This window comes from Oryctolagus cuniculus, chromosome 5 (assembly GCF_051225735.1).
Source record: "Oryctolagus cuniculus isolate XC-2025 breed Fujian yellow rabbit chromosome 5, ASM5122573v1, whole genome shotgun sequence".
Classification (NCBI taxonomy): Eukaryota; Metazoa; Chordata; class Mammalia; order Lagomorpha; family Leporidae; genus Oryctolagus; species Oryctolagus cuniculus.
The window spans coordinates 142,127,166-142,151,538 of record NC_142871.1 but is presented as its reverse complement, the minus strand read 5'-3'; the positions used below and the strand labels follow the sequence as shown (position 1 = coordinate 142,151,538).

Below are 24,373 nucleotides of genomic sequence, written 5' to 3'. Positions count from 1 at the left end.
TCTCCTTGAGGGCAGATTACTGTACAGAACAGCCATTAATAGGCCTGCCACCCATTGCTTCTGATGCCTAGCTTTCTTTTCCTCCTGGTTTTTGTTAAAGCAGACCAGAGGATGCAAGTCAAGGGGGTGCTCAAGTGCCATTTCTAATCTTCAGTGGCCTAAACTAGAAGTCTGTAGTCACAGGCATGTTCTGTAATAGTTTATGTTGAGGCAGACAATGCCCATGAGGAAAACTATATTCTCACTTTAAAACTTTCTTTCCCTTTGTTCTGAAAGGGAGACTTTCCTGTTTACTGTTTGCCTTGCTGATGGCAAAGTAAATCTAGCTAAGAAATTATAATTTAAGCTCTTATTTTGGCTATGCTATTACAGAAAAATGTTAGCCATCTCTTTTATAAGATCTAAAATCAAATTTTGCATCTTGGAGATTCCTTCATAATAGAATTAGTTTCTTACCTCAAAGAGAACAGAGAAATGAAAGAACAAGTTGGACTTATACTAGAGAAATAGGGGTGCCAGTCCCAGACTGCTTACTGACAATAGCAATATCACATGAAAACTTAGAAGACAATTTTAACCATTAGATGAAAACTTAAGAAAACATTACCAGAAGGTCCAATGCCTTCCATAAATATTCATACATATATTTGGAAACATCTCTTAAATATCTAACATGATGTAGCTTGTTTAACCAGCAAATTTAAGCACAAACATATAAAATGTTTTTAGTTTCTTTGTATCAACAAGCTTAAAACATGATACAGAGATTCAGGTCACACAAATTAAAATATATCTTTGAATTATGTTAGCTGTTTAAATTTATGCAGTCTTTTATCTACAAGCCAATTAACATAACATAATAGACCAATATAGCAGTTTTAATAGTTTTTTTTTTTAATGTAACTTCCGTTTGTAAATTACCAATTGATTTGAGTTGCTTTTTGTTTTAGTAACCTCCATTGGTACCTTTAATACATTATTGGCTTTATCTGTTTATGGAGTCATCCCAAAGTAGTGAATACATGTGGCTGGAAAAACTCCATCAGAACCTATATAGGAGGACAGCTAAACATAGAACCAACAATGCTTTAGTTTTATGAGCAACAAATCTGATATATAAAATTGTGGATGACAAAGCTTTAAGTTGCCACATTTAAAATTATAAACTCATTAACCAACAAGAGGCATTTGCTTACTTCACAGTATTTTTGAAAGCATCTGTAGGATTTTACAAAGCATTTAACTCTTTTAGGCCTCTGGGGCTTTTTACTAAGATAACTATTGTGTCTAGTAACACAAGATGATTAGACTTTTTAATTCTCAGACATTTGTATTAATAGCATTTTATATTATAGAAACTTAAAATTTAGTACCACCTCACATCTTGACAGTACTTCTAATATAATCCAAATAGCCTGATTAGTTGGTGTCTCTACAAGATGAGACATAAGTCCTTTGATTTTTTCAGTTGGGCCCAAACTGGAAAAACCAAAGTCCAAAATTTACTGGAAATTTCAGAGTCCAAGTTCTTTGAAACTTTGATTTTTTGAATGCCTGTCAAGAATGTCAACAAGGCTCAAAATACCAAATATCTGGTTGGAATAAGATTTAACATTATAGACCAAATTTGATCATTGTTACAAGGTAATTATTTAAATGTTTGAAAATAAGCACATATTTAAATAACCCATAGCTCTTAATAAAAATTCAGCTGTTTTTAAACAATTAGAATAACAGACATCAAGAGAATATAATAGATTACTTTAGCACATTGCTTTAACAGAGAATCAGATTTTAATTCTATGTCAGAGAAACAGATTAGTATACTTGATGTTTTTTATCTGTCAGTGTCCTTGATTTAATTTGAAATAACCCATTAAAATTTTCAGAGTAAGATTAAGGTAACACATCAAATTTCAGCCCAAGTTATTTTAAACAGTGTTGAACTATTTTTACAGTTTATAAACTAACCCAAATAGTTTTTTATAGAATATAACATGTTGAGTATACAAAAGTTTTACCCAATTTAAATTAGCATTTACACCTAAATGACTTAGGATGCTGATATATTTTTATCTGAATTTAATTGAAATTAAAATTGCATTCATCTAAGACAAGTACTAATTACCCATTGCTGTTTTATGGAGTACTGATTACCCGGAAACCTGTTAAAATAAATTGCAAAATAAGTTTAGCCAGTTACAAAGCAATATTTTCAAAGGTAGTGAGTGATCTTTCTAGATTCAAAGAAAGATTAGTTAGGTGGGCCAGGTCCCTGCAGGGAAACCCAATTTTCTTGTCTGGCTTTCTCTTGATAAAACAAAGAGCCATCAGAAGGGTGGATACCTAATTTGTTTCCCAATAAGCAAGGAGCCCAAAAGGAAGGGACTACCATTCCCTTGCTATTCTTATGGTAAGACTGGGACAAGAGAGGGACAAAAGACCAGTCGAAAACCATGGAGACCACCATTCCCAAACTGATAAGACAGAGATAGTAGACTTTGGGCTCTGAGATAAAGAATTCCTAGGTAGAAGGGGGAGATACAGTGAGTGGGGGTACGAGCTAGGGAGGAAGTACACACAGGCATGAAAACGGCTTTGAGGAATAGTTGAGCCAGGAGCTTTAGATAGGACAGAAGATGTTTGTCGCTCCCCCTCTTCATGGAGGAACAACACTAAACCCTGCCTAGGCTTCATATCTGAGTCACAGCACCATTATGTCTCCTAAGCTTCATATCCGAGTCACGGCACCATTATGTCGCTCCCCCTCTTCGTGGAGGAACAACACTAGACCCTGCATAGGTTTCCTATCCGAGTCTCGGCACCATTATGTCACTCTCCCTCTTCGTGGAGGAATGACACAGGACCCTGCACTGTTCTTTTGTCTGCTCGGCCCTCCCCGGGTTTGCTGCTGGTTCTTCCCAGGTTGGCTACCGACCCTTCCACCTCCATGGAAGGGCGGTTCCCCCTGCCACTTTCCCCACTTCTGCGGGGGAGCAGTACACCACTGGCCGGCTCTCTCGGGGGCTGCTCAGGTGTTCCTCTTAATAGATGTTCCTGGTGCATGTTGTCTCTCTCCTCCTTTATAGTCCTCTTCCACCAATCCCAACTCTGCTACCCACACGCCGAGTATGCTGCTCTCCTCCAATCAGGAGCAGGATCAGCTCCTACAAGTTACTGGTTGAACTGGAGGCAGCTGTGTAAAAGTTGTTTTTACTCCTCTCCCAGCGCCATATTGTGGGAGAGCAGATGCATAGAATAAGTCTTAATTCCAGTAACTTAGTCTAGTCCGAGTTGCTCCCCACAATTCCCCCTTTCTTTTTATTTTTGGCATTGATACGTGCCTGTCTTCGGTGCCCTGTGGCACACACTCTGCTCTGCTTGCTGGAGTTGCCCACAGGTGCTTACAAGCCCTACCAATCAGGCAAACCAAATCCGGGTCCTCTCTTCGCCATGTTGTGAGGAGGTTTTTAGGCGCTGATGTTTGCCTGTGTTCAGTGCCCTGCAGCACATGCTCTGCTCTGCTAGAACTGCCTGCAGGTGCTTACAAGCCCTACCAATCAGGCAAACCGAATCCAAGCCCTCTCATTGCTGTCTTGTGGGGAGACTTATTGGTGTTGATAACGTGCCTGTCTTCGGTGACCTGCAGCTGCCCACAGGTGCTTATCGTCTTACTAATCAGGCAGACCAAATCCAAGCTCTCTCATTGCTGTGTTGTGGGGAGGCCTTATTTTTCTCTATTTCTCTATCTCCGGGCATTCCTATTTCTCCTATTTTACTTCTATCTGCCAGCATTCCTATTTCTCTCATTTTACTTCTAAACTTCTGTTTCTCTTATCCCCGCGGCTTCCCGGTGCCCGCCCCGAGGCTGCTTCTTGGCGCCTCACCCCATGGCAGCTTCCCGCACTTCTCATCTGCGTGGCTTCCTGGCTTCGCGCACGCTCTGCGGTCTCCATGCCCCTTCGCACCCGCACCATGGCCCCGCGCCAGCCCCGCACTTCCTATCTATTCATGCCCCACGCGCTCTCTCTGCGCACGGCGGCTTCCGCAAATCACACAGCCTAGCTCACGTTTCCACCATCGGTTGGTTTAGTTTTCAGTCCAAGTTCCCCGGGCTAACCTGACAAAATGCAACCTATAGCTTACGTCTCTGCTCCTGGTTTGCTTCCCGTCTTTTGCTCCCCAGGCTAATCTGACGGATTCCAACCTAGCTTACCTGTCTCCACCTCTGGTTTTAGCTTTTTGCCTTTTGCTCCCCGGGCTGACTTGACGAATCCCAAGCTAGCTTACGTCTCCACCTCAGCCTGCCCCTGTGGCTACATTTTCCCTAACATTTTTCTCTACTCGGTATGTTTCCTAACTTTTCTTCCAACAATATTCCCCTCTCATTTCTCCTGGCTTCTCCCCACAGTCCGTATCTGAGTCTGTTTGTTCTAGCTTTCACTTTCACTTTTAATCTCCTAGCTTCCCCGCCATAGTGCGCATCCGAGTCTAAGTTTCTTCTTGCTTTCACTTTCACTTTCAATCTAACTTCTTCTGGCACTTTTTCCGTCCGGCATTTCCCTAGGCTCTTTGCTAGTCTCTCTCTCTGGTATTTTCCCACTTCTTCCCGCTTCTTCGCTCCTAGGTTTCTTATCCAAGTCATGGCACCAAATAGATGAGCTTTAATGCATCTCATGGATCTAGAAAATCTGCAGCAAACCAGACTCAAATCTAGTAGGAGAAAAGAAATAATTAAAAGCAGAGAAGAAATCAACAGGATTGAATCAAAAAAAAAAAATTGCAAAAAATCAGCCAAACGAGGAGGTGGCTTTTTGAAAAAATAAAAAAAATTGACACCCCATTGGCCCAACTAACTAAAAAAAAGAAGAGAAAAGACCCAAATCAATAAAATCAGAGATGAAAAAGGAAATGTAACAGCAGACCCCACAAAAATAAAAAGAATCATCAGAAATTACTACAAGGACTTGTATGCCAGCAAACAGGGAAACCTATCAGAAATGGATAGATTCTTGGACTCATGCGACCTACCTAAATTGAACCAGGAAGACATCGAAAACCTAAACAGACCCATAACTTAGACAGAAATGGAAACAGTAATAAAGGCCCTCCCAACAAAGAAAATCCCAGGACCAGATGGATTCACTGCTGAATTCTACCAGACATTTAAAGAAGAACTGACTCCAATTCTTCTCAAACTATTCAGAACAATTGCAAAAGCCAGCATCATCATAATTCTTAAGCTGGAGCATTGAAAGAGAATTACAGACCAATATCCCTCATGAACATAGATGCAAAAATCCTCAATAAAATTCTGCCCAGTAGAATGCAACAGCACATCAGAAAGATCATCCACCCAGACCAAGTGGAATTTATCCCTGGTATGCAAGGATGGTTCAAGGTGCACAAGACAATCAATGTGATACACCAGACTGCAAAAGAAAAACAATATGATTATTTCAATAGACACTGAGAAGGCATTTGATAAAATATAACACCTTTCATGATGAAAACTCTAAGCAAACTGGGTATGGGAGGAACATTCCTCAATACAATCAAAGCAATCTATGAAAAACCCACAGCCAACATCCTATTGAATGGGGAAAAGTTGGAAGCATTTCCACTGAGATCTGGTACCAGACAGGGATGCCCACTCTCACCACTGCTATTCAATATATTTCTGGAAGTTCTAGCCAGAGCTATTAGGCAAGAAAAAGAAATTAAGGGATACAAATTGGGAAGGAAGAAGTCAAACTATCCCTCTTTGCAGATGACATGATTATTTAGGGGACCCAAAGAACTCTACTAAGAGACTATTGGAACTCATAGAAGAGTTTGGCAAAGTAGCAGGGTATAAAATCAATGCACAAAAATCACCAGCCTTTGTATACATAGACAATGCCATGGCTGAGGAAGAACTTCTAAGATCAATCCCATTAACAATAGCTACAAAAACAATCAAATACCTTGGAATAAACGTGACCAAGGACATTAAAGATCTCTACGATGAAAATTTCAAAACCTAAATGAAAGAAATAGAAGAGGATACCAGAAAATGGAAAAATCTTCCATGCTCATGGATTGGAAGAATCAACATCATCAAAATGTCCATTCTCCCAAAAGCAATTTATACATTCAATGCAATACCAATCAAAATACCGAAGACATTCTTCTTAGACCCTGAAAAATGATGCTGAAATTCATATGGAGACACAGGAGACCTCGAGTAGCTAAAGCAATCTTGTACAACAAAAACAAAGCCGGAGGCAACACAATACCAGATTTCAGGATATACTACAGGGCAGTTGTTATCAAAACAGCATGGTACTGGTACAGAAACAGATGGATAGACCAATGGAACAGAATTGAAACACCAGAAATCAACCCAAACATCTACAGCCAACTTATATTTGATCAAGGGTCCAAAACCAATCCCTGGAGTAAGGACAATCTATTCAATAAATGGTGCTGGGAAAATTGGATGTCCGCGTGCAGAATCATGAAGCAAGACCCCTACCTTTCACCTTACACAAAATTCATTCAACATGGATTAAAGACTTAAATCTATGACCTGACACCATCAAATTATTAGAGAGCATTGGAGAAACTCTGTAAGATATAGGTACTGGGAAAGACTTCTTGGAAAATACCCCAGAAGCACAGGCAGTCAAAGCCAAAATTAAAATTTGGGATTGCATCAAATTGAGAAGTTTCTGTACTGCAAAAGAAACAGTCAGGAGAGTGAAGAGGCAACTGAAAGAATGGGAAAAAATATTTGCAAACTATGCAACTGATAAAGGGTTGATAACCAGAATCTACAATGAGATCAAGAAACTCCACAACCTCAAAATAAACAACCCACTTAAGAGATGGGCCAAGGACCTCAATAGACATTTTTCAAAAGAGGAAATCCAAATGGCCAACAGACACATGAAAAAATGTTCAAGATCCCTAGCAATCAGGGAAATGCAAATCAAAACCACAATGAGGTTTCACCTCACCCCAGTTAGAATGGCTCACATTCAGAAATCTACCAACAATAGATGCTGGTGAGGAGGTCAGGAAAAAGGGACATTAACCCACTGGTGGTGGGAATGCAAACTGGTTAAGCCACTATGGAAGTCAGTCTGGAGATTCCTCAGTAACCTGAATATAACCCTACCATACAACCCAGCCATCCCACTCCTTGGAATTTACCCAAAGGAAATGAAATTGGCAAACAAAAAAGCTGTCTGCACATTAATGTTTATTGCAGCTCAATTCACAATACCTAAGACCTGGAACCAACCCAAATGCCCATCAACAGTAGACTGGATAAAGAAATTATGGGACATGTACTCTATTGAATACTATACATCAGTCAAAAACAATGAAACCCATTCATTTGTAACAACATGGAAGAGTCTGGAAAACATTATGCTGAGTGAACTAAGCCAGGCCCAAAGGGACAAATATTATATGGTCTCCCTGATTGGTGACAACTACCTGAATACCAAAGGGGAAACTTGTTGAAATAAAATGGACACTGTGAGAAACAGTGACTTGATGAGCTCTTGGCCTGACTGTTGATGTACAATGTAATACTTTATCCATTTTAATATTTTTTTGTTCTAGTACTACTGGTTGAACTCTGTAATTAACACACAATTATTCTTAGGTGTTTAAATTTTAACTGAAAAGTGATCCCTGTTAGGAATTGGGAAAACTTTATGCTGAGTGAATTAAGCCAGTCCCAAAGGGACAAATATCATATGTTCTCCCTGATCGGTGACAAATTACCGAGCACCAAAAAGGAAACCTGTTAAAGTGAAATGAACACTATGAGAAATGGTGACTTGATCAGCCCTTACCCTGACTGTTGATGAACAACTTAATACGTTATCCCTCTTAGTATTTTTTTTGTTTGTTCTACTTAATACTTTTGGTTGAATACTGCAATCGATACACAGTTATTCTTAAGTGTTGAAACTTAACTGAAAAGTGATCGCTGTTAATATAAGAGTGGGAATAAGAGAGGGAAGAGATGTGCAATTCGGGACATACTCAAACTGAATTGCCCCAAACAGTAGAGTTAGAAAGATACCAGGGGATTCCAATTCAATCCCATCAAGGTGGCATGTACCAATGCCATCTCACTAGTCCCAGTGATCAATTTCTGTTCACAACTGATCATAAGGATAGGACTAAGAGCCAAAGGGATCACATAAACAAGACTAGTGTCTGGAAATACTAACTGATAGAATAAAAAAGGGAGAAAACGATCCAATATGGGAAGCAAGATACACAGCAGACCCATAATGGCAGATGTCCAAAACAGCACTGTAGCCTCAGAATCAGCCCTTAAAGCACGTGCATCTGGCTGAAAAGCCCATGAGAGTATTTCAGGCATGGAAAGCCAAGACACTCTGGCAAAAAACAAAGACTTAAATGAAATATCTCCATGAGTGAGGTCCCAGTGGAAAGAACAGGTCATCAAAGAAGGAGGTACCTTTCTCTGAAGGGAGGAGAGAACTTCCACTTTGACCATGGCCTTGTCTAAAAATTATCAGTAAGTGAACTCAGGGGGCTTTCATAGCCTTGGCAGCTCATGACAAGAGCCTAGGTTGATTAATGATGCCATAAACAAGAGTGTCAATTTGCTAAGTCAACAACAGGAGTCACTGTGCACTTACTCCTCATGTAGGATCTTTGTCCTTAGTGTGCTGTACATTGAGATTTAATGCTATAACTAGTACACAAACAGTATTTTTCACTGTATGTTTCTATGTGGTGCAAACTGTGGAAACCTTTACTTAATATATGCTAAGCTAACAGTCTGTATATAAAGAGAATTGAAAATGAATCTTGATGTGAATGGAATGGGAGAGGGAGTGGGAGATGGGAGGGTTGCAAGTGGGAGGGAAGTTATTGAGGGGGGAAAAGCTATTGTAATCCATAAGCTGTACTTTTGTACTAAATAAAAGTTTAAAAACAAACAAACAAAAAAAAATACAAAAAGAAGTGGAACAGCTGGGTCTCAAACCAGCACCCATTTGAGATGCCAGTGCTTCAGGCCAGGGCAAAAACCCACTGTGCCACATTGCTGGCCCCAACTTTTTACTAATTCAGTGTATATTACTATGTTGGTGCTAAACCACCTCTACTATATCATTGATAAAACAAATAAATACAAATTCAGGCTTTAAATTTTACAATAATTTAGGAAATCCTATGTTCCAATTTGAATAACATGATAAACATGTTACTGTTATAGCATCACAGAGACTGGAAACAAATTTGATATCAGGTTTGATATTTCTTATGCTTTATAATCATGACAATTTTATGTTGTCAAATATTTATTTCATGATTTTAATAAAATATACTCATAAAGCTGCTATATCACAATATAATGCAAACAAAAATAAACAACTTACTGGTGGTGTGTTCATTTTCTTTGGCCTTGGAAACCTGCAGTGGGAATTAGGACTGTACCTAGATGAGAAGAAAAAGGGAAATGTGAGAGAACTGCTGTGATTTGCTCCTAGACTCAGAGCAATATCATGATAGAAGTGAATGCAAAATACCAAATTCATTAGCTGTAGAAAAAAAGACCAATCAGCTTCCCTCAGTAGTAACAGTGCTTTAAACATGACAAGGGCCAAGGAAGACCTCCTTGAAAGAGCACCAACAGTGACTTGATCAGCTCTTGTCCTGACTGTTGATGTACAATGTAATACTTTATCCATTTTAGTATTTTTTTGTTCTAGTACTACTGGTTGAACTCTGTAATTAACACACAATTATTCTTAGGTGTTTAAATTTTAACTGAAAAGTGATCCCTGTTAGGAATTTGGAAAACTTTATGCTGAGTGAAATAAGCCAGTCCCAAAGGGACAAATATCATATGTTCTCCCTGATCGGTGACAACTAACCGAGCACCAAAAAGGAAACCTGTTAAAGAGAAATGAATACCACGAGAAACGGTGACTTGATCAGCCTTTACCCTGACTGTTAATGAACAACTTAATACGTTATCCCTCTTAGTATTTTTTTTGTTTGTTCTACTTAATACTTTTGGTTGAATACTGCAATCGATACACAGTTATTCTTAAGTGTTGAAACTTAACTGAAAAGTGATCGCTGTTAATATAAGAGTGGGAATAAGAGAGGGAAGAGATGTGCAATTCAGGACATACTCAAACTGAATTGCCCCAAACAGTAGAGTTAGAAAGATACCAGGGGATTCCAATTCAATCCCATCAAGGTGGCATGTACCAATGCCATCTCACTAGTCCCAGTGATCAATTTCTGTTCACAACTGATCATAAGGATAGGACTAAGAGCCAAAGGGATCACATAAACAAGACTAGTGTCTGGAAATACTAACTGATAGAATAAAAAAGGGAGAAAACGATCCAATATGGGAAGCAAGATACACAGCAGACCCATAATGGCAGATGTCCAAAACAGCACTGTGGCCTCAGAATCAGCCCTTAAAGCACGTGCATTTGGCTGAAAAGCCCATGAGAGTATTTCAGGCATGGAAAGCCAAGACACTCTGGCAAAAAACAAAGACTTAAATGAAATATCTCCATGAGTGAGGTCCCAGTGGAAAGAACAGGTCATCAAAGAAGGAGGTACCTTTCTCTGAAGGGAGGAGAGAACTTCCACTTTGACCATGGCCTTGTCTAAAAATTATCAGTAAGTGAACTCAGGGGGCTTTCATAGCCTTGGCAGCTCATGACAAGAGCCTAGGTTGATTAATGATGCCATAAACAAGAGTGTCAATTTGCTAAGTCAACAACAGGAGTCACTGTGCACTTACTCCTCATGTAGGATCTTTGTCCTTAGTGTGCTGCACATTGAGATTTAATGCTATAACTAGTACACAAACAGTATTTTTCACTGTATGTTTCTGTGTGGGAGCAAACTGTTCAAGTCTTTACTTAATGTATGCTAAACTGATCTTCTGTATATAAAGAGAAATGAAAATGAATCTTGATGTGAATGGAAGGGAAGAGGGAGCAGGAAAGGGGAGGGTTGCAAGTGGGAGGGAAGTTATGGGGGGAAGCCATTGCAATCCATAAGCTGTACTTTGGAAATTTATATTCATTAAATTAAAGTTAAAAAAAAAAGAAAGAGCACCAACAATTATACTGATTGGCAGTGATAAGGCACAAGTAATCCTTATGTTAAAAGAAACATGTACATGCTACTTAATTTGTTTAAAATGTTACTGCCAAGAAGCAATTTCTTATTTTAAGAATGCTTGTGAATCAAGTTGCAAAATACCACAGAAAGATACAAATGCTGTCACTAAAATCTACCCTATGGAAAAATACTTGGGTGATGTTAACTATTGTTCTGTTGCTACAAATATACTTCATAGTACTTCATATTGTTAGTTTCACTAGAACATATTTTGATGTTATACACTGAAATTTCTGTAGAATATATTCTTCTTGTAACCAGGGTATATTTGTCCACAGCTGTGTAGAAAAAAAATAATACACATTTATTATGCTATATCTTTATAGTAATTATTGCAAAAGACACCTCCCAGTTTCCAAATATTCATGTAGTTCTTCCCCAAAATGCTTCTTGGCATTCAGTGAATATAACACCAACATGATTTGAAAAGTTATATTATGAAGAAGCCTCAGAACTTGCTGTTGGAGATACAGGACCCAGGCAAAATTTCATAGCAAACCATCAGACTTGGGAATGTTAAATGTTGTGATGCAAGTTAGTCTGCTGCTTGGGAAATACCATATCTAATACCAACATGCCCAGTTGCGTGATTGATATTCTGCATAGTCAAGGCAGCATCCTGCTAAGATGTCTATGAGGCAGTAGTTGGTGCATAAGCACTTGGATTCCTACCACCCACACACTAATAAAGGATGGAGTCCTGTACCTGAACATATATGTTAATTTCTTCTGATTTAACTTTGCATGGAATTAAATTCTTCCCTTCTCATCAAGGTTATTAACATTTGATGTTGAACAAATCCACAGATACATGTAAGCTCTCCTCCATTAGAAAACAATAATAGGGATCAGGGGCAAGATTGCAGAGTAGGGAGGGAGCTTGCTGCTCTATTCTTGGGGAAGATAGTTTTTTAAAAATGGAAAGTGCAGATTCAGGCAAGAGTTTTGGGTAAAAAAGCAGAGGAAGCTCTACACATTGGAGGGACAAAGTGGACCTACATGGAGGGATTCACAACTCAAAACTCCAGCAGCCAAGAGCCTCTACATCAGAGAGGAGAGTGTGGTGAGACCAGACTGCATAAGCCAAATCCATGGGTGAAAAAGCTGCAGGAAGAGCCTAGAGAGAATCTGACTTGGAGCCAATTGGGGGATAATGTACCTGCCAAACTAGAGGAGAAACAAAGAGGGAGTACATTTTCTCTGTCCATAGCACCCTGCAACTGCAACATGTAAGAAAGTGATATAGAACAAGTGCCATTTTGACACATATGACAGCTGTGCTAGCTTGTGTCAGCATCTTGAAAGCGGCCAAGCAGAGAATCCTGATCTGGTGGGGAGATCTGGCAGGGGGGTATGCTGCTTGAGACTGTGTGAGGCTTCTGTGCTAGGACTGTGTAAATACTGAGGTTGTGTGGGAGCACTCAGCATGTCACCGGGACTTTGAGCAGTCACTGTGGGAGGCTCCACACAATCAGCATTCCCTGCTTACCAGGCAAAGGTCACTGCTGGAGAATCCAAACTTATACTGAAAACTGCACAGATCCTTTGTGTGGTCCTTGTGGCAGTGCCAGCAAATAATATACCCTCTGTGGCTAGCACCCAGGCACTGGTCTCATTTGAGGAGAGGAGCTCAGATGAATCTACACCAACAGACAAGAAGAAACCTCCCCTCTAATAAAAAAAAGAGATTTAAGATGCCAAAATTGGTGTGTCACTTCAGACACACCCTTCACTCTGAAGCAATGAACAGAGCTCCCTGGCAACAATCACCACATGCCTTTAGGTATTTCCTGAAAGCAGACAATCTGATAATGAACACAGACATAGTCCACAGATAAAAGCTGCCACAGCACACACACACACACACACACACACAAAACAATGAGTATCTCCACAAATACTAAATAACAAATGCACCATACAAGAATACGGAAGATAAAATGATGCCCCCCCAAAAGAACACAACACTACAATAATAGATTGTGAAGATGATGAGAATAAAAAATATCCAGAAAGAGAATTCAAAATATTGATCACAGGATTGCTTAAAAGTAATCAGAAGAAAATACATGAACTAATAAAATCTATACATGACATGAAAGAAATTTTCTCCCATGAAATTGAGAACTTAAGGAGAAATCAAAATGAAATCTTGGAAATGAAGAAGTCAATAGGGCAAATTTGAAAATGCAGTGGAAAGCCTTAACAAAAGAATCTGTGAATCAAAAGAAAGAATATCTGACTCAAAAAACAAAAAAAGGAAATCATTGAGGGAGATCAAACATAAGAAAATTAGAAAGTTAAAATACACTGTTGGTAAATTATAGATACTATCAAATGACCCAACATAAAAGTTCTAGCAATTTCTCAACGGTAGACTGGATAAAGAAATTATGGGATAAATTATGGGATATGTACTCTTTAGAATACTATACCGCAGTAAGAAACAACAAAATGCAGTCATTTGCAACAAAATGGAGGAATCTGGAACACATCATGCTGAGTGAAATAAGCCAGTCCCAAAGGGACAAATACCATATGTTCTCCCTGATCGGTGACAACTGACTGAACACCAAAAAGAAAACCTGTTGAAGTGAAATGGACACTATGGGAAGCGGTGACTTGATCAGCATAGCCCTGACTGTTAATGAACAACTTAATACATTATCCCTCTTAGTAGTTTTTTTGTCTGTTCTACTTAATATGACTGGTTTAATTCTGTAATTATCACACAGTTATTCTTAAGTGTTGAAAATTAACTGAAATGTGATCCCTGTTAAACATAAGAGTGGGAATAAGAGGGGGAAGAGATGTATAATTTGGGACATGCTCAAGCTGACTTGCCCCAAATGGTAGAGTTAGAAACATAGCAGGGGATTCCAATTCAATCCCATCAAGGTGGCATGTACCAATGCCATCTCACTATTCCAAGTCATCAATTTCAGTTCACAATTGATCATAATGAAAGGACTAAGAGTCAAAGGGAGCACATAAACAAGTCTAGTACCTGCTAACACTAACCGATAGAATAAATAAAGGGGAGAGTGATCCAACATGGGAAGTGAGATACTCAGCAGACTCATAGAATGGCAGATGTCCTAAATAGCACTCTGGCCGCAGAATCAGCCCTAAAGGCATTCGGATCTGGCTGAAAAGCCCATGAGAGTATTTCAGGCATGGAAAGCCAAGACATTGTGGCAAAAAGATCTCTGTGAGTGAGATCCCAGTGGAAAGAACAGGTCTTCAAAGAAGGAGGTACCTTTCTCTGAAGGGAGGAGAGAACCTCCACTTTGACTATGACCTTGTCTAAACAAGATAAGAGTCGGAGAACTCAGAGGGCTTCCATAGCCTTGGAAACTCATGACTGGAGCATAGGGTGATTACTGATGCCATAGACAGGAGTGTCAATTGGTAAAGTCAACAACAGGAGTCACTGTGCACTTACTCCTTATGTAGGATCTCTGTCCTTAATGTGCTGTGCATTGAGATTTAATGCTATAACAAGTACTCAAACAATATATTTCACTTTGTGTTTCTAAGGGGGTGCAAACTGTTGAAATCTTTACTTAATGCATACTAAACTGATCTTCTGTAAAAAAAAATGAAAGCAATTATCAATTCCCAACTTGACTCTCACCGGGATTAAACATGACAATAGGTCTGATCTGATTTCATCATCATTTAAAAAAAATCATCTATTATTTTTCACTTTATGTTTCTGTGTGGGAGCAAACTGTTGAAATCCATACTTAATGTATACTAAGCTGATCTTCTGTATATTAAGATAATCCAAAATGAATCTTGATGTGAATGGAAGGGGAGAGGGAGTGGGAAAGGGGAGGGCTGTCGGTGGGAGGGACGGTATCGGGGGGAAGCCATCGTAGTCCATAAGTCGTACTTTGGAAATTTATATTCATTAAATAAAAGTTAAAAAAAAGTTCTAGCAATTTCTGAAGTTTTGGAAAGATGGGATGGATTAGAAGACCTTTTTAGTGAAATAATAACAGAAAACTTCCCTAATTTGGAGGAATAAAGGGACATTTAAGTATGAGGAGCACATAGAACTCCTAAAAGATATGACCAGAAAATATATTCACCATGGTAGATTATAATCAAGCTTTCCACAGTAAAACATAAAGCAAAGATTCTAAAATCTTCACAAGAGAAACACTAGATTTATTTCAGGGATCTTCAGTTAGACTCAGAGTGGACTTCTCATCAGAAATCCTACATGCTAGGAGGGTATATCACTAGTATAAATGCATATGCACCTAATTACAGGGCACCTGACTATTTAAAACAAACGTTAAAGGAACAAAAGGGAGACATAGATTCAAACATAATAGTAATGGGGGATTTCAATACCCCACATTCAGGAATGGACAGATCCACCAGACAGAAATTCAGCAAGGAAACAGCAGAGATAATCAACACTATAGACCAAATGGATCTAATAGATATCTACAGAAATTTCATCTTACAGTTCCAGAACACATATTATTCTCAGGAGTGTATGGAACTTTTTCTAGGATTGACCACATACTAGGCCATAAAGCAAACATCAGCAAACTCCAAAAAAAAAAAAAATCAAAATCATACTACACTTCTTCTCACACCACAATGGAATGATGCTGGAAATCAGCAACTTAACAATCTCTGAAACATATGTAAAAGTATGGAGACTGAACAATATGCTCCAGAATAAACAGTGGGTCATAGAAGAAATTAAAATTGAAATAAAAACATTTCTGGAAACAAATGAAGCAACAACAAAATATCAGAACTTATGGTGTACAGCAAAAGCAATGTTAAGAGGAAAGTTTGTAACAATTGGTGCCTATATCAAGAAACTGGAAATACACCAAATAAATGAGCTATCAATGAATCTCAAGGATCTAAAAAATGAGCAAACTAAACCCAAAACTAATAGGAGAAAAGAAATATCAAAATTAGAGAGGAAATTTTAAAAATGATTCCAAAAAACAATATAATAGGTCAGCAAAATAAAGAGCTGTGGCCGGCGCTGCAGCTCAATAGGATAATCCTCCACCTAGCAGTGCCAGCACACCGGGTTCTAGTCCCGGTCAGGTGCTGCATTCTGTCCCGGTTACCCCTCTTCCAGGCCAGCTCTCTGCTGTGGCCAGGGAGTGCAGTGGAGGATGGCCCAAGTGCTTGGGTCCCGCACCCCATGGGAGACCAGGATAAGCACCTGGTTCCTGCCTTCGGATCAGTGCGGTGTGCTGGCTGCAGTGCGCCTGCCGCAGCGGCCATTGGAGGGCGAACCAACAGCAAAGGAAGACCTTACTCTCTGTCTTTCTCACTGTCCACTCTGCCTGTTAAAAAGAAGAGCTGTTTTAAAAAATAAAATAAAATTGACACATAATTGGGCAACTAACCAAAAAAAGATGCAAATTAATAAAACTAGAGATGAAAAAGGAAATGTAACAACAAACACCAATAAGTGAATAACAAGAAATTAATACAAAAAGCTGCATGTCAACAAGCTGGAAACATAAATGAAATGGACAGGTTCCTGGAAACAAACAACCTAGCTACATTGAGCAATGAATACATAGAAAACCTAAACAGACAAATTTCCAAGATGAAAATTGAATCAGTAATAAAGACCCTCTCAATAAAGAAAGGCCGAGGTCCTGATGGCTTCACTGCTGAATTTTAACAGAAATTTAAAAGAGAACTAATATGAATTCTTCTCAAGTTATTCAAAACAATTGACAGAGAGGGAATTTTCACAAAATCTTTCTATGAAGCCTGCATCACCTTAATTTCTAAACACGGAAAAAGACACAATAGAGAAAGAGAACCACACACCAATTTCCGTAAATCAAATAGATGCAAAAATCCTTAATAAAATTCTAGTCAATGGAATCCAACAACACATCTAAAGATCACTCACCCAGACCAAGTGGAATTTATCCTTGGTATGCATGGATGGTTCAATATTTGCAAATCAATCAATGTGATACATCACATTAACAAATTTAAGAGCAAAAACCAAATGATTATCTCTATATGCAGAGAAAGCATTTGATAAAATACAACACCCTTGCATGATGAAAACTGAGGAAATTGAGTATAGACGAAAATCTCTTAAACAGAATCAAGGAAATTTATGACAAAAATATAGTCAGCATCCCATTGGATGAGGAAAAGTTAGAAGCATTCTCACTGAGATCCGGAACTAGACAAGAATGCCCATGCTCAACATTGCTATTCAGTATAATCCTGGAAGATTTAACCAGAGCCATTAGCCAGAAAAAGAAATCAAGGGACACAAATTGGTTAAGAGAAAGTCAAACTATCTCTATTTGCAGATGACATCTCTATTTGCAGATGGATCCAAAAGACTCCTCCAAGAGATTATGTGAACTCATGGAAGAGTTTGGTAATGTAGGAGGATATACAACCAATACACAGGCATTAAAACAGCCTTTGTATACACAGATTGTATACACAATGGCATGTTTTAGAAAGAACTTCTCAGATCATTCCCATTCACAATAGCATGGAGTAAATTTAACCAACAATGCCAAAGATCTTTATGATGTGAATTATAAAACATTAAAAAAGAAATAGAAGATAAAAAATGGAAAAAAAATCCATGTTCATGAATTATAAGAAGCAATATCATCAAAATGTCCATTATTCTAAAAGCAATTTATGGATTCAATGTGATACCAATCAAAATAGCAATGACATTCGTCTAAGATCTAGAAAAATGGTGAAGAAACACAGCAGACCTTGCATAGCTAAAGCAATATTATAGAACAAAAACAAAGCCAGAGGCATCACAATACAAGGTCTCAAGACATGCTTCAAGGCAGTTATAATAAAAGCAGCCTAGTAATGGTGAAAGAAAAAAGATGGATAGACAAAATGAACAAACAAACAAAAACGACCAGAGGTCAATCCAAGCATCTTCAACCAACTTATATTCAACCAAAGAGCATAAACACATCCCTGGAGTAAGGACAGTCTCTTCAGCAAGTGGTGCTGGGAAAACTGGATTTCCACATGCAAAAATATGAAGCAAAACCCCTACTTTACACCATACACAAAAATCCATTCAAAATGATCAAAGACATAAATCTATGTGCTGATAACACCATATTATTAAAGAACATTGGGGAAAGCCAGCAAGGTAAAGAGTTCTTAGAAAAGAACTCAGGCAAAAGCTCAGGCAAAGAGTTCTTAGAAAAGAAACCAGAGGCACTGGCAATCAAAGCCATAATTAACAAATGGGATTACACTCAGAAAGTGAAGAGGCAACTGATAGAATGGGAGAAATTATTTGTAAACTATGCAGCTGATGAAAGCTTTATAACCAGGATATATAAAGAGATCAAGAAACTCCACAACAATGAAACAAACAACCCAGTGAAGAAATGGGCCAAGTATTTAAATAGATCTTTTTCAAAATAGGAAATCCAGATGGCAAAGAGACAAATAAAAAAATGTCTAGAATCACTAGCCATCAAGGAAATGCAAATTAAAACCACAGTGATGTGGCTGGCACTGTGGTGCAGTGGGTTAAATCCCTGGCCTGAAGTGCAGGCATCCCATATGGGTGCCGGTTCTAGTCCCAGCTGCTCCTCTTCCTATACAGCTCTCTGCTATGGCCTGGGAAAAATAGAATATGGCCTAAGTCCTTGGGAACCTGCACCCATGTGGGAGATTCTGAAGAAGTCCCTGGCTTCGGATCAGCACAGCTCTAGGCATTGCGGCCATCTGGGGAGTGAACCATCAGGTGCAAGACCTCTATCTCTGTCTCTACCTCTCTCTGTAACTCTGTCTTTCAAATAAATTCAATAAATCTTTAAAAAGAACACAGTGAGGTTTGGTTTCACCTCATTCCACTTAGAATTGCTTTCATACAGAAATCAACAAACAGCAAATGCTGATGAGAATGTGAGGCAAAAGGTACCCCAACCCATTGCTGGTGGGAATGTAAACTTGTAAAGCCAGTATGAAAGACCATTTGGAGACACCTCAGAAATCTGAATATAGACCTACCATAGGACCCAGCCATTTCACTCCTGGGAATTTACCCAATGGAAATGAAATCAGCAAATGAAAAATGTTATTTGTACCTCGATTTTTATTAAAGCTGCATTCACAATAGCTAAGACATGAAATTGACCTAAATGCCCTTCAGCTAAAGACTGGATAAGGAAATTATGGAATATATACTCTATTGCATAATACACAATGGATAAAAACAATGAAATCCATTCATTTGCAACAAAATCAATGAATCTGGAAAACATACTGAGTGAAATAAGACAGTCCCAATTTACTAATACCACATGTTTTCCTTGATCTGTGATAACTAACAGAGCACCTAAAAGAAAATCCGTAAAACTGAGATTGACACTTGAGAAGCAATGACTTGAACAGCTTTGGTCTTGACTGTTGAGAAAGAGTTTTTTTTTTTTTTTCTATCCGTCATACTATTTGTTGAACTCTTTCTTAACATTGGGCATTGAGTTATTTACAAAGTGCAACTTTTGTATTGTTGTGGCTTCCCCCGCAACCTCCCTCTCTCCTGTGACCCTTCCCTCTCCCACGCCCTCTCCCATCCTGCTCTTCATTGAGTTTCATTTTCAATTACCTTCATATACAGAAATCAACTTAGTATATACGAAGCAAGGATTTCAACAGGCTGCCTTCACACAACCACACAAGGTATAGGGTATTGTTCAACTAGTAATGTTGTCTTTAAGTTTCATAGTAAAGCACATTAAGGACAGAGATCTTACATGGGGAGCATGTACCCAGTGACTCCCATTGTTGATTTAACAATTGGCACTCTTATTTATGATGTCAGCAATCACCCGAGGCTCTTGCCATGAGCTGTCTAGGCTATGGGAGCCCCTTGAGTTCACCAACTCTGAACTTGTTTAGTCAAGGCCATATCACAGTGGAGGTTTATAAAGTCAATTGAAAATAAATCTCATTAAGCATAATGTTTGGAATAACACAGGAAGGAGGAATTTTGTAACTGTGAAGCTCTATTGTCCTGCATATTTTCCTAGAGATTACTTCTAAAGGTACAGTTTAAAATCTTGGTATGGGACCTCAAATCCCATCAAACTGGATAGTAAAAAATGTCATCTTAATTGTTAAAGTGAACATATTAAGTGTTAAATTGATAATAGAGATAGGATTACATGTTCAATGGATCATATAAATAATATGAAATGTCTGGTAATAGTAAACAGAATTAAAAAGGAGAGAATATTCCAACATGGGAAGCAGTACACAGAGCAGACACATAGAATGAGAATCACATTAAATAACACTCTGTCCGCAGAATCAGCCTATAAGGCATTCTGGTCAGGTTAAAGTCGCATGAGAGCAATTCAAGCCTCAAAAGCCAAGACAATGTGGTAAAAATGTTCTACATAAAGGATCTCTGTGAGAGAGACCCCAGTGGAAAGAAGTGGCCATAAAAGAAGGATGTACTTTTGTCTGAGAGGTGGAGAGTACTTCAACTTTGCTTGTGGACTTGTCTAGATACTGATACAGATTTTGGATACAAAGGCTACTATAGCCTTTGTAGCTTCTATAACCTAGGCAGCTCATGACAAGAGTTTTGGGTGATCACTGATATCATACATAAGAGTGTTATTTGTTAAATTAACAACAGGAGTCACTGTGCACATACTCTCCATAAAGGACTTCTGTCCGCAATGAATTGTATTATGAGAATTAACTGTAAAACTAGTTCTCGGTTTGTGTGTGTGTTTCTCTGTGTGTGCTTGTTCGTATGTGTAAATTGTTGAAATCTACTTTGTAAAAGCTGGTCTTCTATGTATAAAGTTTAATAAAAATGTATCTTAAAGGATAATGGAACTTGGAATGAGCAAGGGAAGAGGAGTGGGGTGAGAGTGGAGGAGGGAGGGCAGCATAGTGAGAAGAATCACTATATTCCTAAAGTTGTACTGATGAGATTTGTACTCATTAAATAAAATGTTTCTTTGAGATATAAAAAGAAACAACAGGAATGATTTGTATGTTTCCTGAGTGATCGCTTCACTCTCAAGACAAAATGCATGATGCAAAAGAATTCATCTTCAATCACACACTAACAAAGTGGAACTCTAGTGGTTAAATTTTAGGGTTTCAAACTCATATTTGAAAGGCATGTGTCAAAAATAGATGAATTCTTATTTCAGCTCAATTCACAATAGCTAGAACCTGGAATCAACCCAAATGCCCATCAACAGTAGACTGGATAAAGAAATTATGGGGCATGTACTCCATAGAATACTATACAGCAGTAAAAAAAACCGAAATCTTGTCATTTGCAACAAAATGGAGGAATCTGGAAAACATCATGCCCAATGAATTAAGCAAGTCCCAAAGGGACAAATATCATATGTTCTCCCTGATTGGTGACAACTAACCGAGCACCAAAAAGGAAACATGGTGAAGTGAAATGGATACTATAAGAAACAGTGACTTGATCAGCCCTTGTCCTTACTGTGGTTCTAGAAGTTAAAACTTTATCACTTTTAGTATTTTTTTTTGATCGCCTCAAAACCATTAGTTGAACTCTGTAATTAACACACAATTATTCTTAGGTATTTAAATTCAACTGAAAAGTGATCGCTGTTAAATGTAAGAGTGGGAATAAGAGAGGGAGGAGATGTACAATTTGGGACATGCTCAATCGGACTTGCCCCAAATAGTGGAGTTAGAAACTTGCCATGGGATTCCAATCCAATCCCATCAAGGTGACATGTACCAATGCCATCTCACTAGTCCAAGTGATCAACTTCAGTTCACAATTGATCACACTGATAGGTCGAAGAGTCAAAGGGATCACATAAACAAGAGTAGTGTCATGGGAAGTGGGATACACAGCAGAATCATAGAAAGGCAGATGTCCTAAACAGCACTCTGGCCTCAGAATCAGCCCTTAAGGCATTCGGAACTGGCTGAAGAGCCCATGAGAGTATTTTAGGCATGGAAAGCCAAGACACTCTGGCAAAAAAAAAAAAAAAACCCACAACCCTAAAGGAAAGATCTCTGTGAGTGAGATCCCAGTGGAAAGATTGGGGCCATCAAAGATGGAGGTACCTTTCTCTGAAGGGAGGAGAGAACTTCCACTTTGACTATGACCTTGTTGACATAAGAGCGAAGTCAGTGAACCCAAAATGCTTCCATAGCCTTGGCAACTCATGACTAGAGCCTAGGGAGATTACTGATGCCTTACACAAGAGTGTCAATTTGTTAAGTTCACAACAGGAGTCACTGTGTACTTACTCCTCATGTAGATCTCTTTCCTCTATGTGTTGTGCAATGTGAATTAATGCTTTGCTATATTTAGTACTCAAACAGTATTTTACACTTAATTGTTCTGTGTGGGTGCAAACTGTTGAAATCTTTACTCAATATAGACTAAATTGATCTGTTCATAAAGATAATTGAAAATGAATCTTGATGTGAATGGAATGGGAGAGGCAGCAGGAGATGGGAGGTTTGTGGGTGGGAGGGAATTTATGGGGGGAAGCTATTGTAATCCATAAACTGTTCTTTAGAAATTTATATTTACTAAATAAAAGTTAACAAATGGATAAATCCAAATGTGGGAACAGATTTTATGATGCTTATTATTTGCTTTCCCTTTGTTTTCAATTCTGATAATTATACTGTATTTCTAAACACACATCTGCTTGTTACAGATACATGTATAAAATATGGAAAACATGATGCTATTCTACTTTAAGATATTTAAACAAGAAGCTAATATTCCTATGGCAACTTATATCTAATCCATCAAAAGTTATTTGCTGTGACCTAATCAAATAATTAGTGTGTTATTCATGGGTAATATTCCAGAATTCAGAAAACTACTATAGTACATTTACTAGAATAAAATAATGAGTCTTGCTGTGGTTGCCTTTAAATTCATTGCACAAAACAAAAGTTCCAGTCTCTGGGAATTAATCCAAAACTCTTGAAATCCATTTCTCTATACATTCATCTGATAATCTATCCAATCTTTATTTATTGCTCTGAGAGTCAGATCTTAACTTTCTCTGTTCGCTAGTTTCTTCTATAAATCATGCATGATATCAACACAAGACTTACATAGAGCCTCTACTGCCACTGTTGTTCTTCTCTAACAGGGAATGGCCATGGCTAATGTGAACTTCAGTGGGAGTAAGACAGTGTACTGGTTTTAGGCCCACAACCTCTCCCTGGTTTCCTTTATTGCACAGATACGATTTTCCCTGTTCAAATTCCTGTGTTTTCTCTACACTGCCATTGTCCTAAGTGATATTCTACAAATGTGGCAACCTTAAACTTGAGCTTCCAAGCCTAGATTCCCTCATCTCACAGCTCAGAAACTAGTACATGATGAAAAAATAGGTCTCAATTTCATATTGCTTGAGATAAAAATGAAATTTCAGGGATTACTGAGCTAGCTCAGCACCATGGACTTTGTGAGTTTATATGTCCTTTCCTGGAATTTGCTCTCTTTGTTCATCACACACCTCTACCAACAGGAGTTGTTCCTTCTGGGAATGGAGATATAGTTTCCAAGGGAAACTCCAATATGAGAAAAATTGTGAACATCATACTCACCAAAAATTGCCTAATCATAAGCCACTCCTTTGTCTGACTCTTCTGAGTCAAGAAAGAAGCTATAGTGATTAATTTGTCCTGAATACAGAACATTATATCATCCAAGTGGTATAAATAAAGGGAGTGATGAGCAAAGAGTGAGTCTAGCTAATTAAAATAACCTCAAGGATTATTAACTGAATTTAGCCTTTTCTTTTTAAATATTTAATTATTTGAAAGGCAGAGAAATGAAAGACAAAAACAGAGACACAGACACATGAAGCATCTTTTTTCTTGGCTCACTTCCCAAGATGCTAAAATAAACAGGTTTTGGCGAGGACAGAGCCAGGAGCAAGTGATTTTATTTACATCTGCTATATGGGCACATTCCAAAGCATTTGGGTCATGTTCCATTGCCTTCCCAGGTTCATTAATAGAATATACACAAAGTAGCACTGCAATAGAGGAGGCCAGCATTGCAAGCCATGACCAATCCCATTGCAAAATAATGTGTGCCACAAACACTAGTCATTTCAGATCCATCATTAAAAATATTTAGTCATACACCTCTGTTGCCTCATCA

The 24,373-nt window shown here is 38.4% G+C and overlaps 1 long non-coding RNA gene across 1 annotated transcript in view; it reads right to left on the bottom strand.

The window, feature by feature from the left end:
- Window positions 1–2,078: 2,078 nt before the first annotated feature.
- Window positions 2,079–24,373, bottom strand: part of LOC149126756 (uncharacterized) — a 44,441-nt gene continuing 22,146 nt past the window's right edge. The window contains exons 2-3 of the long non-coding RNA XR_016233476.1: window positions 9,417–9,474; window positions 2,079–2,165 (exon numbers count right to left, since the gene is read on the bottom strand). This is a non-coding gene — a long non-coding RNA (uncharacterized LOC149126756). The remainder of the gene's footprint in view (window positions 2,166–9,416; window positions 9,475–24,373) is intronic.